Source organism: Fundulus heteroclitus, chromosome 13 (genome assembly GCF_011125445.2).
Source record: "Fundulus heteroclitus isolate FHET01 chromosome 13, MU-UCD_Fhet_4.1, whole genome shotgun sequence".
NCBI classification, from domain to species: domain Eukaryota; kingdom Metazoa; phylum Chordata; class Actinopteri; order Cyprinodontiformes; family Fundulidae; genus Fundulus; species Fundulus heteroclitus.
This window is the reverse complement of record NC_046373.1, coordinates 5,517,437-5,533,764: the sequence shown is the minus strand read 5'-3', so window position 1 is coordinate 5,533,764 and position 16,328 is coordinate 5,517,437.

Below are 16,328 nucleotides of genomic sequence, written 5' to 3'. Positions count from 1 at the left end.
TGAATTGACTGATCAAAACGAAGATTGATTTTAAATCACTTATATCATTAGCGGCAGCCCTACTAAGAAGATGTACTTTAAATGTTGAACACGTCGTACAACTGCCTGGGATATGTAAATTCCCTCTCTTTGCTCTCATGCCTTAGATGGTGTTTGCTAATGTTAAATTTAATCCACAGTTTTTACATTAGATCAAGCAGAAATATACATTTTCTTAGTAAGTTTGCATTTACCTCTGCTTGCTTTTAGTTGGTTGATTTTGGACTGAACAGAATTTAAGAACATACTTTTTTTCTTCACATGTTCAGTGGGTGTTGAAGCCTCTTCTACGTTAAGAGTGCTTCTCCACTGACAGGACTTTATAAATTGATTTTGAGAACATCTTATATCTAAATATTTGTTTTTATTTATTTTTTTATTCTGATGACACATAAGTAAGTCAGATATCAATCAGTGCATAGTTTGAGCTTGATTTGGACATAATTTAAGTCTCTTAAATCTGGGGATGGGTACCTCTCACATTTGAACTGATACCCAGTACCTGGGAATCGATACAGGTACTTAGTGGTACACATTTTCTGTACATTAGTATGTTTATGTAGTAATAAATGTGAATTTATTAATACAATCTCTAAAATGTTCAATTTAACATATTTATTACTCAATATCTTAACTTGTTTGAATCTAGAAATGAACCTTAATACTTAAATAATTTATGAATTTTAATACATTGCCCGAATCCACAGCACATAAAACAATTTTTTTACCAAAACATCAGAGGCACATGGCGAATGAGGTGAATATGGGATTGAAGCTCTGTGTGAATCAAATTCAAGGAATTATTTTAGTGCCACGGTTTCAGAGAAGAAAAAAAAATAGATTAAATGCATTATATTCTATCCCGCTTTGTAAATCAGGGTGGGATACATTTGCAATGAGGGAGAGGCTCTCCTCTCTGCTCTCTTTGCTTAGACTACAGGTGGGACTTCCAGACAGCTGCTGCTGTCTGGGAGGCACTTGGAGAAGTGTGAACTGGCTCACAAAAGCAACTTTTTGCTTTCTTGTGTGTGCAATGCTGTGTTGATATCCAGCAAGGAAAATCGCCCCTGGTTTCATTACAGAAAAGTATCTTAAGCTGCTTTAATCAACTCATGAAGCAGTATTTAATCCATCACCCAAAAACGGAACGAGTATGGCACACAGAACTGGGCAATATGAACCAAAAATAATATCTTGATATATTTAGGCTGTATCCAATATGCAGTTTTATCTTGATGTGTTTTTCTTTTCATAAAGTGATTATAAAAAGGCATCTATAAATCAAATCTTTATTCCAAATGTCTCATAGGAACATTTTGTTAAACAGCTAGATGAATATGAGGAATGGCTGAAAAATAACTTACTGGAATACATAAAAGTACAATTCAAGTGCAGCATAGACCATTGTGAAATAAAAGTCTCATCTTATATTTCTTTAAAAAAATCTTCATATTTTAAAAATATTTATATATTGGCCAGCCCTAATGTAACAAATGCAAACATACCAAGACACAGCCATCCAAAGGACAGGTCAGGCAGAGAGATCAACAATCAGAAAAGCAGCCAATAGATCCATGGTAAATCTAACTAAATTCACAGCTCACATGGCAGAATCTGTTGACAGAACTATATATGGATGAATAGCAATAATAAAGCCATTGTTAGGAAGAACTTTGTAATAACTACTCTTTATTTAGCATGAATTAATCATGAATACATAGTTAATTAATCCAAAGAACATCATTAATTAATGAGGACTCAGACTTGCTAAGCTAAAAATTAACATGTTCAGGTTTACTCCTAAAGACTAATTGCATCCATAACCAAGATAATAGTTGTCTATTTATAAGTAATAGACCATGAATAAACGATTGTATTTAATGTATGTAAATGCACATATATGTGCACTTTCACATCATTATTTAGAAATGTATTAATGGTTAGAAAATGTCTGAATAGATTATCTACGAATCCTGCAGCGCATGAATAATTCAAGCACTTGCTAGTAGTTAAGTCCTCATGTGATCTTTGCTAAAGTCAAGACTATTCATGCTTCATTAAGTATTTGTTAATGTAGACAAAACCCAGAAAGGCCACATGTTCCTTTTCACCTGTGGAAATCAGACCAAAATTAGTCATCATCATGCCAGGAGACATGAGATACAGCAAAATGTTATTTATTGACATTTTCAAAAGGTAAACAAACCATATATCTCAGCCATATCACAGTGATTTGATACCCAACACATTTGTGACTGGATAAAACATTGTGTACGTGGACCACACACGCAACAGAATTTCTGCATAACGTGTTTCAAGCACGGCTCATCAAACACTCAACCTGCAGTAGGTCACTAAATGGGCAAAGATAGTGCAATAGAACAATTGTGCAAAAACATTCTGTTTGACAAACAAAATTATATCCTTAAGATAATGCAAACAATCATCTCTCAAGTTATGTACTTTAAAATCACAAAATATTAATAAACAAAAGTAACAGTATAAATGATCTGTATTTACTTGCAAATACACATTGATCTGCAATTACAGAAAGCTCAACCTGACAGTTGTAGTTTAAAAAATAAAACTTTCCCACATTTGCTAGGTGCAACTATAGACAGCTCTGTGTTTGAAGCAGTGATGACAATTGTTACCCATGACGCTTGATTACGCTAGCCATTTTACCTCCTCTCCAGAAGAGTGGTTTTGGTACCAAAAACCCTCTTGTTTTGGACTTTGGGCTAAAAATCAATCTAATGTCCAAAATAAAATCAATGCTAACACGCATTGAACTTTAACAAACGTGCGGATAAAAGAGGACAACAATTTAAGCAACACTTTTCACTTTCTGACAAGCCCACTCTTCCATTTTCTGTAACGTTTTTTTGACATTCTCTTTTTTTTCATCATCTTGTTTACTTGTCTTTGTTAGATGTCGACGTGTGATTCATCAGAGGAGTATCTGACACACTCGAATACTGCGATGCGGGTTCAGAAAAGTTGGAGGACAGGTTTAAATTCTCTTCAGGGCACTTTTTTAGAGCTCATGCCAGTAATTTTAAGAGCAGCAAAAACGAGGGTAAACAGATTTATTCTGCACAAGAACATACAGACAACTGCATCATATAAAATGACAAAACGCTGTTATTAGACTACAAATAAATCCATACTGCACATACTGGTACTTACTTTTCTGTAAGTATTTCCTAATTATATTTTGGTGCAAATGTGCTCCGGGTACGGTGTAGCACATACATATTAAAAGACTTTGAATTTACTGGTAATATAATGACCAAAATTGGAAAAAGTGAATACTCTATGCAGAGTCTTCTAACTGGTGAATAGAGTCCACCTATGTGTAAGTTTAATGCTGATTAGTTTTTGTTAATAGAATACATCATGCTGGAACGTGATCTTGTAGATAGGAGTCTGCGAGGATTATATGATGAGCTCTAGGTACTCGGCTTCATCTTGGTATCAGTTCCTGAATGATTTTATGCATCAGCCTTGTTTTTTTTGTTTTTTTTTCATGCTTTTCACCACACTTTCATTCCCCTCATAACCCTCTCTTCCCAAGGGAAGAAAAATGGTCAAATTTGTTGTCGGGAGAGGAGGATGCAGGGTGACGGAGGGATGACAGAGGGATGGAGCGATACAGAAAAGCAAGCTTGAAAGGATGATGTGATGGAACATCGGCCTCCCGGAGTCCGGGTCAGCTCCTGAACCTTGAAAGCACCCATTTGATCATGGCGTGTCAAGGATGGGAGCGGAGAGAGCTAGCAGGGAAGGCGAGCCGCGGAGAAAGATGGCACAACAGCCGGAAAAAACGCTCATCATTTGGCGCCAGATTGAGTGATCCGTTCTAGGAACCAGTGAGCACATAGGGGAGTGTGTGTATGTCTGTGCCTTACCGCCATTTCATGCACTGTGTCGCACCCATCACTCCTTATGAGAAGGTGGTGTATGGCTTAGCCCATGGATTTGACGGACGGCACATCACTGAGTCGCATCGATCTGAGGGTGGGGGTGCTTTAGTGGGATGGGGGGGGGGGGGGGTAAGAGAGAGGGGGAGGTTGGAGTTTGGTTGTCACAGACAGTGAGATGGAGGATAGTATCAGACATGCAATCTCACAGCTATGGACCCCGGTGTGGAGGGACAGGTCGGGGCGATCCATCTCTCTGCATTACCCTCAGCCACAAGGACATTAAGCCAGAGGGATAAGGGTCTGTCTGGGGGTGTTTAGAGCTACGTCTGGTTATCTCTCTGCAGGGACCTAAAGGCCAGAGGCCAGTTTTACACCATGCAGAAAGGCACTTTCTCTTCTTTGAAGTCTGTCAAAGTATAGATTGCTGGGTGGCTGGGTGTCTTAGGACTTTCTGATTAGTACATATTTGACAAAAAAAAAACAACAGAATAGATATGAACATCCATAAATAGTAAACATTCACAACAGGTGGCATTTCAAGGCACTTAAATGGGAAAACATCAAATTTATAAACATGAATACAGTCAGTTCAATCAAGTTATATAGACCAATTCAGATTAAGCTAAATACATAATTTAGTTCAGTTCAACTTTATTCACATTGTGCCAAATTACAAAAACAAGGTAATGTGACGGCACTTTAAAAGACAAACGGGTTAAACTAATATTGATGCACAATACATTAGTTCCAAATCCATCCAATTTATGCCAGTATAATCCAAGAGTTACATTAATGTTCGTGCACAAACGATCCTATGCAATACTAATTATAGTACAGTAATACCAGTCAGTTGATCATATTGCATTTAGTCATTGACCAGAAGTAGGTGTGTGACAACCATGGAGAGGGACCCCTCCTTAAAAACAGAAAGAAACCTCAAGCAGAACCAGGCTCAGTATGATAGGTCATCTGCCAGCATATATATATATATATATATATATATATATATATATATATATATATATATATATATATATATATATATATATATATATATATATATATATTCCTCTATTCAAATTTAGACTAACCCTTACCCCTCATCAAAAGGCTCCCAGTTTTAAATGTCCCATGTCAAACATGTGCAATATTAAATTGCATAGCTTTTGAGTTTTATTCCACTTCCGATGGCAAGAGGGAGCGTCAGGACATCTACGGTCTCTTATTACACTTTTGGCAACGGGAAATACCATCCGATATACCTTAATTTACAGCCCGATATTTCGCAATTTCTTAGACATTAGACAAGCTTTGTATTAAAATCTGAGTTGCTGTTGCAATATGTTGCACAGCTGGTATGGAAGGTAAATCCTACAAAGAAGAGGGATATTGTGTTTTATTATTATTTAGGACTGGGGTCACCAACAAGGAGCTCACGGGGCACCAGGTAGCCCCCAAGGACCACATGTGGTGCACTCAAGCCCGTTCTAAAACTAGCACAACCCTCCAGTGAGGTGTAACTAAAATGTTATTTTAGTCTGTTTCTCTAATTTTGTAATAATGCTTGCATCTAGATTTAAAAATGACAATAGCTATAAAAAATGCCATTGCAAATATGTTTATTGGTAAGTGCTGACTCTTCTAGTTCAAAGGTCAGTACAGGTAGCCCTCCGTGTGACAGTATGTGAATGGAGAATTATTCTGAAGTCATTTAGGCCTCATGCCACTCGGACATGTGAGCATGGGCCCACTGATTGCGAGGCCCAATGCTGCGTATAATGATTATTGTCTAGGATAGACTGTCTTTGCTTTGTCTCATGCCAAGGCCACTGTGTAGTATTAGGGAGAGCCGAAAAGCGAGACAGGCCAGAGACAGGGCAGAGGCAGACTGCAGCGGGACCGTGGGGTGCGACTCCTTTCCATCTATGTGATCTCTGCTCTGTTTCTCAATAAAAGTGCTGGAACTTCATCACCGCCGACCCTTCATTTAGTGAAGATGGGAATTCAGTTATTATTGTTCAGAATTCCCATGACACAGTACCAATGAAGTAGCTCTCGATTTGAAAAGGGTTGGGGACCCCTGATTTAGAAGATGGGAATTGCTGAAACATATGCAATACTTGTGACTCAATGCAAAAGCCCTTTGTGTGGTCAGCTTCTACTCCTTATTAATCTAGAAAATTAAAAACCAGATATGACTTCCCAGGATTGTAGCCCATATCTTAAGCCAACCATTAACATGTCATTTTGTATCCAATGGGACGCTTGTCATGAAATACCCATGTCATACTTTAATTACCTTGATTTTCAAGTTTGACGTTTTAATGTAAGATTAAAGCTTGCTGCCAAGCATACGCATTTTCTTTGATAAAGGAGGTTGTTGCAGATTTAATCTGTGCATGCTGCTCAAAATGAAATCTCAGATGAGTCCCACAATTTTGATCTCAATCTGTTTTTTTTTTTATTACAGTCATGATAAGTGCTTATGATGGTAATAAACTCATTTAATTTTCATTCAGTTGGATTATTGTCCTCTACATATGACACAAAGCTACATTTCATGAAATTGGTCTTGAACCACACTGGGCGGGAGCAGAAATGGATGGTGATTCTTGTGTGGAAAACAAAACGGATCCTTGCTCTACTAAGAAAACATCAGATTTACAGTGTTTTCCCAGAGTCTGATCATTGCTGCTTTCACATTGCTATTTTCGGGAGTTTAAAGATAATTTGTTTTAAAAAGATTACACATTATTAGCTGTTCTTGAGCGATAATTATAACCAGGTATGGGTTGGTTGGGATGATGGCAAAAAACAAACAAACAAACAAAACAAAAACAAAAAAACACACTACTATGACAGTACAGAAGACCCAGTTATTTCAGTTGGACAACAGGGATGGTTTCAAACTTTCATTACAAAGAAAGATTCTGGTGTTATACAGTAAACTGCTGAGAGTGCTCACAGGAACCGCTGAAAGAGAAAAAGACAGGTTAGTGTAAGTAGTTGAATTTCATAAACTCATGAAACACATCTAAATGAGTCATCTTTTTATTGCACATATGAACAAAAGGGTTAGATAACCAAAATAATGTACAACAGTATGTAAAGCAGTGACGTGCAGTCAGGGGAGACAAGTGAGGCCAGGCCTCACCTGTCATCATGGAAAGAAAGAAAATATTTAAATAACATAATATAAATTGTGATTCACTCAGTCATTTGTAATAAGCAATTTTTTTTTATTAAATTTCCTCATTTTTAATCATATTGTCTTTAAAATCGCAGACTTTTCTCTATTTTTCATGTAAATCCTTGGTGGCGCTTGATAGCGAAGCCTGTGAGGCCGCAGCGAGCTTGGCCTCCCCTGGGATTGCGCAATCCCATGTTAACTGAGTGGGCTTCCATTGTGTGAATGCATCTTCCTGTCTCTAGACCATACATTCAATTGTTCAAACAGTTATGAACTGATTTTCCACAATTTAATATATGTGGATTACGAATTGTGTTTTGATCATCAAACTGTGTGCAGGTAACATGTTTTCGTGTGCTGCTGGCCGATCATAAACAGCAAAGAACTGGTTGTAGGTGAGGCCGGCAGTTCCTTGGCCTCCAGGCAGGGGGCGCTCAAGGGGCACCGCTCATGATCCCAAAACAGTAGAATGACAGCAAGTTATGGATGTATTATTATTAGCGAGTTATGCTAAACAAGCAAAGCACTAAAAAGACTCTAAACATACAGCTGGAACAGGACTGATCAATGAAGGCTTTCCTCCCTGGCAGTGAGCTCCACTGAGACTGAGAGACTTTTAAAACTGAAGAAGATAAAGTGAACTTTTACCGGAAAATGACCGATATTTTTGTTCAGAAAGAGCGCCGCATGGACTTCATTTATAAGTAGAGGTAAGACAGCGATAATTATTCATGTTTTGTTTTTGTAATGAAATGTGCGTAATGTGGGTTATATTTTTTTAAATGTGTTAAGTGCAGAAATCCATCATAACTTATACACTGTTACCAATCAAATGACAAATAATTTAGTTTTATTTTGTCCCAGTTTTAAAAAGAAACTTGCATATTGCTGAAAGTGTTCGCTTCTGTCGTTCTGCTCTCTGTAAAGTAACATTAATAACAAACTGATGTTAAGTGGGCACTTTAGGCCCTTTGCTAACCAGACTATAGTGGCTGTTCAATTAACTGGTAGAAGCGATAACTTTAGTGGTTTGTCGCAGACCTCTGTTTTAAAACTGCATTAGCTTAAAAAGACCCTTGGCCTTGCACCTCTCCGGTGCCCAAACAGCTATTGTTTGGTTTTGGAAACATGAGACCTATTTTTAAGCGTTGTTGCTTTAACAAAGGCAAATGTTTAGACAGAATCCCTTCCTTCAGTCAGCTGCCATATTCTGTGCAGCAACAGGTGTGGGAGGGGAACACTTACTCCGATCACTAGGGTCGACATTACAAAAAAAAATGGTGTGAAATTGTAGAATTGCTGTTAAACTTTTAAAGATCGTAAAACCATTGCTTTTTAAATACAAAATATAACTTGTTACCAGGTACTGTAATGAAACGAATGAAATTTGCCCAATTATAGCTTGATTAAGCAGCACAAACATTCTAGCCAAGAAGAATGTTGAGTGATTTCAGGTTTTAGTTTTATTAAAAAAAATTTAATATCTATGGGAATCTTTTTGTTTTATCCTCAGGGACTGGCCAAGTGCGGCTCAAACGGAGGGACACGTCCCACTGAGAGTTGAGTGTAAAAACAGGAAGGGCTAATAGGTTGAACACCGAGTTAACACCACAAGTACTATTTTGCCTTGAGTCAAATTTTTATAAAAAGGAAGAAAAAAAAGATGGAAAAATAGCTATTAGAGTTCTCCTGGGTCAGTTTGACTTTGAGAAATGTCTAGAGGGAACGGGCTTGAAACTAATGAGTCCTTCAAAAAAACTTTTAACAAGCAAAAGAGAAGTATGATGAATAGAACTCAGGTTTTATGAACTTAAAGCTTAGTCACTGCCTCGTATAGACTTCAACTTTTAAGTTTAACCTAAGGTGTCGCTCTCTAATGGCGTAAATGAAATATTTTTTTTTCCCGGTCCACGCTCATCTGCAGCTTTCAATTAAAAATAGCTGGAGACTCTTTCTCTTGATTCCAGCGGAGTCAGAGGCGTCTCAGACAAACGAGGAAGTTACAGACCGTGATGTGTCCCCTGGGAAAGACTGTTGTGATAAGACAAAGATAAAAAAGCAGAGCCGATGGTGCCTTTAGGACCACGTTTGATGACGCTGTTTGTCTTTCTAAAACCTTGTCTGCCAGCCTTTGCTGTTTAGTTGGAACTACACCCCCCACCCCCACCCCACCTTCTTTCCCGGGGTGCCAAGGTGTGGGACTTCAGCGATCGATATCTTTTGCTCTCAGACTGATTACTTATTAGTGGACAGAGGAGAGCGAGGCGGCAGAAGACAGTAGTACTTCAACAGCCGGGGTCAAGACACTGAGAGTAAGCAGGAAGGAGGGAAATACTAAGATAAATATTTTAAGGTGCTGATGAAAAAAAAAAAAAGCCGTATGAATATATTTATTACTAATAAATTCTTTTTAAAGGCGTCTGAACGATTTTCGTTTGACGATGCAGACCGTGCACATAGATATTTACAGCTGCAACTTTTGGCTAGAGTTTTGGTTTTCGGCTTTTTTTTAAATGTTATTTTCATGCAATCAAGGCATACCAACAAAGCAAACAACACAGCCAAGAGACAGCCGTACGAGAGCCGGCAGTAAAGAGAAGCCTCTCTCCCCGGACGCCCGAGTCGCACTCGCACCTGCTTCAGCAGATGCAAATTTCCTCAGATTAATTACTCATAAATGAAATGTTGTTCCAACACAAACGCTTCCTCTCTCCAGAGGTGGTGGGAGAAAAAAAAACAAGTGGGCAACAACCAATTTTTTTTTTTTTTTTTGTAAAAGCGCTTTACCTCTGGGCTCCGTATGCTGTCCAGTGAGGACACTTGGGCAAGTCAACGGTAACGAAAAGGAAACTGTGGTTCTGGGTTATGGGCCGTGTTCATTTTCCACACAGCATTTTTCATGTTGGTTAAAAAGTCTTAATTTTGTTCTCACCTGATCAGAGCACCTTCTTTCACATGGCTTGTGGCAACAGAAAATGGGACTCCTATTCTTATTATTAGATTCCTTGAAGAAATGGCGCTTTTTTTTTATTGCCATTCCGCAGGAAAGCAGCCGATTCTCCCACCCAAGCGGTGGGTCTCTACTGACCAGGATCTCTATAAGGAGCAGTGGGAATGTGATGTGCTCAATAAACCAAAGCTAAGAAGTTATACTCAATTTAAAGATCATTTGGATGTGAAAAGGTAACTTGAAAAGAAGACGGAGATCTCTCTGTGCACAGCGGAAAGCGGGGGTTCTGCCTCTTGCTGTTGAGGTGGGGCGATACGAAGGGCTAATCGAGGGACGACGCTTGTGTGTTCTATGTGATTTATATGTTGTTGAAGATGAATTTCATTTTTTTTTTTTTTTTTGTTCCGTTGCGGAACAAATAACGGCCCGAGAATGTTTACGTTTGAGAAGATCCAGTCTAAAAAGCCTGATTTATTTTTGGTGAATGAGGATTTTCAGGATCAGATGGTGATATGTTGAGTCGGCTTTTTGAGAAAGAGAGCTTCATGTTGGCGAAATGTGTAGAGCGAGCAGGGGTGTTAAGAAAAACGGCGCTTTATCCTGTCTAAAATATTGTTTTTGTTTTTGTCTCGTTAATGTAGGGCTACTTCTTACTGTCACATAAACCTGTATGGGCTGGGCACATTGTGGTGGATGACACATAAATATAAAAAAAAAAGGATTTCCCTGCAGAGTTACCATGGACCTCTTTTGCCGATTAATTATCTCCTTTTCTAGCCTGCCAATAGAGCTGGTTGGCCATGCAGTGGTGGGATTGCAGTTGTGCCACACTTTTTTCCATTTTTATGTGTGATCGTCATGCTGGACTCAACACTACTCTTATATTGTGTTTTATAAGCTTGTTACTAATGTGCTCTAACAAACCTCCAAGGCCTTCACAGAAAAGCTGATTTCACACAGAGACGAAATCACACGTGGACTTTGCTCTTTAGTTGACCTCTGAAGGCATTTGTATGTAATTCATTAATTTTCCGTCTTAGTAGTTGATTAATAAAAACGTGGCATTTCAACTTCATTTTATTGATTTACGAAAAAAAATGTGAATCATGCATCTCAACGTTCACTTCCCAATTACACACTTTTTGGTCTATTGCATAAAACCCCACTAATTGGGATTTTATGCAATTAACTGATTAGTATTTGGTTTCATTATGACACAATGTGAAAAACATTTAAGGCATATTGATATTTCTGCAAGGCACTCAGTTTGAGTTGATTTCAAAAATCATAAAAAAAAAAGATTGATCGTACAGTGAAAGACAGACGAATCCAACAGCTCAGACTTAGCTTGTCTCATAGTTTTAATCACATTAACTGGACTCATGTGCATTTCTAGCTTCAGCTGTTTGCAAAAAATAAATAAATAAATAAAGCAATCTAGACGACAAACCTCCCAATGTGACTTTCTGAGAAAATTGAGACGTCCGTAATGACCAACAGATGTTGATTCCGTGTTAATTGAGGTTATAAAAGTTAGACTGGCATAAAGGAAGCAGATGACCTTTTTATTTTGCGGCTAATGAGGGAAAAAAAAAAAAAACAACAACAACAACACAGCGATAGATCCTGCAGCCTGCTGTGCAGCTGTGCCCCAGTCAAATCAGAGATGCATTTTAAGCATATTGGATGTCTTCCGAGAGCCCCGCTGGTAAGAAATGGCCGCGATGTGTCAGATGCCGAACCTCTCACTGTCTTCTGCTTGCTTTGACAACTGACTCGTCGGTCATAAAGCGGTTTAAAAACGCGTGCTTTATGGTTCCTCTCATGTTTTCGATGAGAAGTCTTTTTTTTTTTTTTTTTATATATAACGGTGTCCCTAATAAACGCGACACGTATACAAACTCCCTTATTTATTGACATCTCACTGCAAAAAACGGAACTAAAAATAAGTAAAAGTTTCTTTAAATTACTGCATTTATCCTTGATTTAAGCACGTAAATAAGAGGATTTGCCAGTGGAATAAGATTTTTGCACTTAAAATGGGAACAACTCATCTCCATCATCTTATTTCAAGTGCATTTTATGTAAGCGTCTTATTTCAGGGGTCAAAATACTCGTTCTATTGGCAGATAATCTTATTTACCTGCTCAAATCAAGGACAAATGCACTAAATTAAAGAAACTTTTACTTATTTTTAGTTCTGTTTTTGCAGTGCTGCGACACGTGCAGGCACGCGGGAATTTCATTTCGCAGGGAATTGCGCTGGTTGAGCAAGCAGTGGATTTGTGATTGCAAGCAGTTAATGCTTATTTTTTATTTTCTTTTTGTTTCGTCCCTTCAGCTGGGTGCGTTTTAGTAACATCGCACTGTCTCAGGGAGCATCAGTGCACAGCGCTGCCTCTGTGTGCAGGTTTCAGAGCTTCCACAGACCCCTCGCAGCAACACAAGGTGACGCCGAGGCCGTCGAGAGACCCCGGAGAAGCCGGGGCCTTTTTTTGCAGCCGAATGTTTGAACAAAGCGCAGAGCCGCCGCGGCGGCGAGCTTCCCTTATGCGTGCTCACGCGCTCCTTCTCGCCGTCTGCCCTCGCGGTGGCGGGGATCTCGGCCGCGTCGATAACATTGAGAGCAGCCAAGATTTTAATGGGAATATAATCTCGGGGCCTGTTTGTGCTTTCCTTGGCACTCGCCGTGCCGCATTTGGTGTGCAGGGCTGCGTTTCAGTTTGGCAGACAGGTGAGGGATGAAAAAACAACTGCCAGTTTGATCAACTGCAAGGACGGCGCGTGAGAGTCAAAACAGAAGGAGAAAGGAAGGCGAGATAACACGTTAGAAAGGGAACGGACATGAAGGGAGGCTGGAATATGATTAGCTTCCTGCTGATCTCAGGCGCTCTTCACATTGCATTTCATACCTTGCCAACCTTTTCCACTCTTGCCTTTCCTCAATGTTTTTTTTTATGATATTGCACCGTCCCAGTGTGACACCCATACTAGCAACTAGACTCAATGATCCTTTGGGTGGACTCAGGGTTACCAAAGACCTCTTTCCTGGGAGATAAGACGTTCCTATAGAAGAGGGATTGAAGCAGGGTGGAAGTAAGGCGGTAAGGCCACGGATAGGGCGGGGGAGAAATAACACAGAGTGGGGTATAACTTCCCAAGTCCTCCTGTGACTAACAGTGTTGTCCTTATCCTTCCTTCTTTTCTACTTCTCAAAGAAGGACTCACCTGGATCCCTGCTGCTCTGCAATCAGGAGGCGAGCATACCTACTGTAGGCTGATTCGCTATTCTCTCTATGAGCTAACTTGTCTTTAGGTTGGATGAAATATTTTGTGAATAATACTGCTTAAAAGTATTTTCTATTAAAGCTTTTTTTTTTTTTTTTTTTTACAGGAAATACATCACCTACATTTGCAAAGACAAACTTGCACTGTGAATAGTTATAAATACATTCAGTCCAAACCATGAACATGATGTAACCTCGTTTGATTAACTGAATGCATTTCTAACGGTGCAGCTGAAACAATTGCTGACTTTATTTTTTTCTGTTTTAGGCCACAGCGCTGGCATGGCGGTTCAGCATCACACCGAGGGAAGGCCGACGACCTCCGACCTATTTGGATATAAATGGGTGGCTCTAAGGTAAATGGTAAATATCTTGTACTTGTATAGCGTTTTAACTACATTACAGTCAGTCATTTACCCATTCACACCCTGACAGTGGTGAGCTAGGTTAGCAGCCACAGATGCCCGGGGCAGACTGACAGAGGCGAGGCTGCCATACGTCAGTGCCACCGGGCCCTCTGACCACCGCCAGCAGGCGATTCGGGTGAATTGTGTTGCCTAAGGACACGACGACTGAGACGGTCTGAGTGGGGGATTGAACCGGCAACCTGCCAGCTGCAGGACGAGCTCACTAACTTCTGCGCCAAGGTATTGAGAGTTTATTTTTTTATTTTTTATCTTTTCACATTAATTTACCTGGTTGTGTGTCCAGATATCACATGCCAGCCCAGAATATTTGTAAAAGTTAGAAAACCAGATAAAGAGGTTTTCATAAAACTCTCACACCCAAAAAAAACAAAACAAGTTTTCAACTAATTCAAGCTCCATGAACAGAAGCTGTTACGACATCTGGTCAATATAATAACGTATCATTGTGTTTCAGCTATGCATTAAGCTCCACTACAGATTAAGTGCTGCACAGTGAAACAGTGGGTAGTGCTGGTGCCATGCAGCAAGAAGGTTCTGGGTTCAAATCCAACCCTTAGTCTTTCTGCATGGAGTTTGCATGTTCTCCCTGAGCATGCGTAGGTTCTCTCTGGGTACTCCGGCTTCCTCCCACAGTCCAAAAACATGACTGTTAGGTTAATTGGCTTCTCTAAATTCTCCTTAGGTGTGAGTGTGTGGGATTAAGTGGGTCAGAAAATGGATGGATGGATACAGATTAAATTTGAATACTGTTTTTTTTAATATATATATAAATAGGGAATTCTGAAATTTGTATGATGTATTTATCATAAAAGTAAAATATTAAATTTACTGCTATTTTTACTCTTTTATTTTTTTATATTACACTACCCAGTGTTTGGAGTATCTAAGCTGGGATAGGGAAAAATGTCTTTATGCAACCAATTGTGATGGCTTTTAATTTAAACCGTGCTATCCTAAGTAAGACCAAATGAAAGGTAAATACAAGCGCTGACAGATTACAGTATAATAGAGACCTTAATGAAGACTTCAGTAGAGCTGCTTATTATTTTAAGGAAATTTGTCAAATCTTTCCTGCAAGTTTAATGTAGGAATGATCCAAGTAACTTTTCATGTCTCAACAGAGACACTTAAAAGACAACTGGTCCGTCAGAGAGATAGAAAGAGTTTCAACATGATCACTTGTTTTGATCGATGTTAGTCAAATTTAAGGAGTCTTTTAAATTTGGGTTTTAGGTGGACGTGAAATAACTTTATATGACAAAGGTAGGAAATTTAAAACAAAACAAGTTTAGTTCTCTCCTGATCTGTGAAAAGACCAAATTTAAAAGACTCCTACAGAATTGTTATGTTGCTACGGCTCCTTCTAAGGTGCATCGTTGCGTTTCCACTTAAACACAAACAAACTCAGATGCATCTTTCCTTTTGAACTCAAACAAAATTTTGCTACTCAAGACAGAAAGTTTTCTGCACATTTCCTCAACGCTTTTTGTGAAGCAATCAGATATTCTGAGGACTTTTGGCTTCCTGAACGTCTCCCAGAATCTGAAACGAGAAACTTTCAACATGGAAAATGTGAGATTTGAATTCTTTAAAAGTCTGATTTAGTGCGATTGTGTTTTATTGATTGTGACTTTTACTATTTTCAAAGTTCATTGGCATTTTGATAAGAAAGGTTTTGAAACTTTACAGTAAAATAGAAGTTCATATTTAGGCAGACTAAAGGGAAAACAATGTAATTTCCAAGCTGGTCTAAACATAGAGGGCCGTCATTTTCTGTAATGATGCTGACTGTCAGGTTGTTTGGTACTGAAATTAATTTTAATCTTTAACATTGATTTGATGTTCTGACTCCTGAAAACCAGCATCATTAGGAACATGTCTTGTGATTTCCAGTCAGTATTTATGGAGAGACAAAGGTTTTCTAGCAGGTGAATATTTGAAGCAGCGTCTCATCTGTTAATCTGTATAATGAAGCAGCAGGTCAGCTGATCACATGTTAAAGGTGTTCTGTAACTCTGAACACCAGGTCTCCAGTAAACTAAAGCTCCTCATCTGGTAGGTGAGCTGCAGGAGTCACGGCAGCAGCAAGGCAGTCATATAATGTCTTTTAGTTCTTTTATGCCCGATATTTAAACTCAGTCAATCTGCTGACAAACAGGTGAGTCAAAGGTATAAAAAGAGATGCAACATGTTCGCTGAGTTAATCAAATATAATGCAGGACATTTTGGTGGTGGACGCAGCAGAGCTGCTTAACTTTTTCATTGACAGATATTAACTTGATTTAAGTTTGGGTTTTGATTGGACCTAAAATAACTTTATATGACAAAGGTAAGAGATTTAAAACAAAACAGGTTTAGTTGTCTCCTGATCTGTGAAAAGACGCAAATTTAAAAGACTCCTACAGAATTGTTATGTTGCTACGGCTCCTTCTAAGGTGCATCGTTGCGTTTTCACTTAAACACAAACAAACTCAGATGCATCTTTCCTTTTGAACTCAAACAAAATTT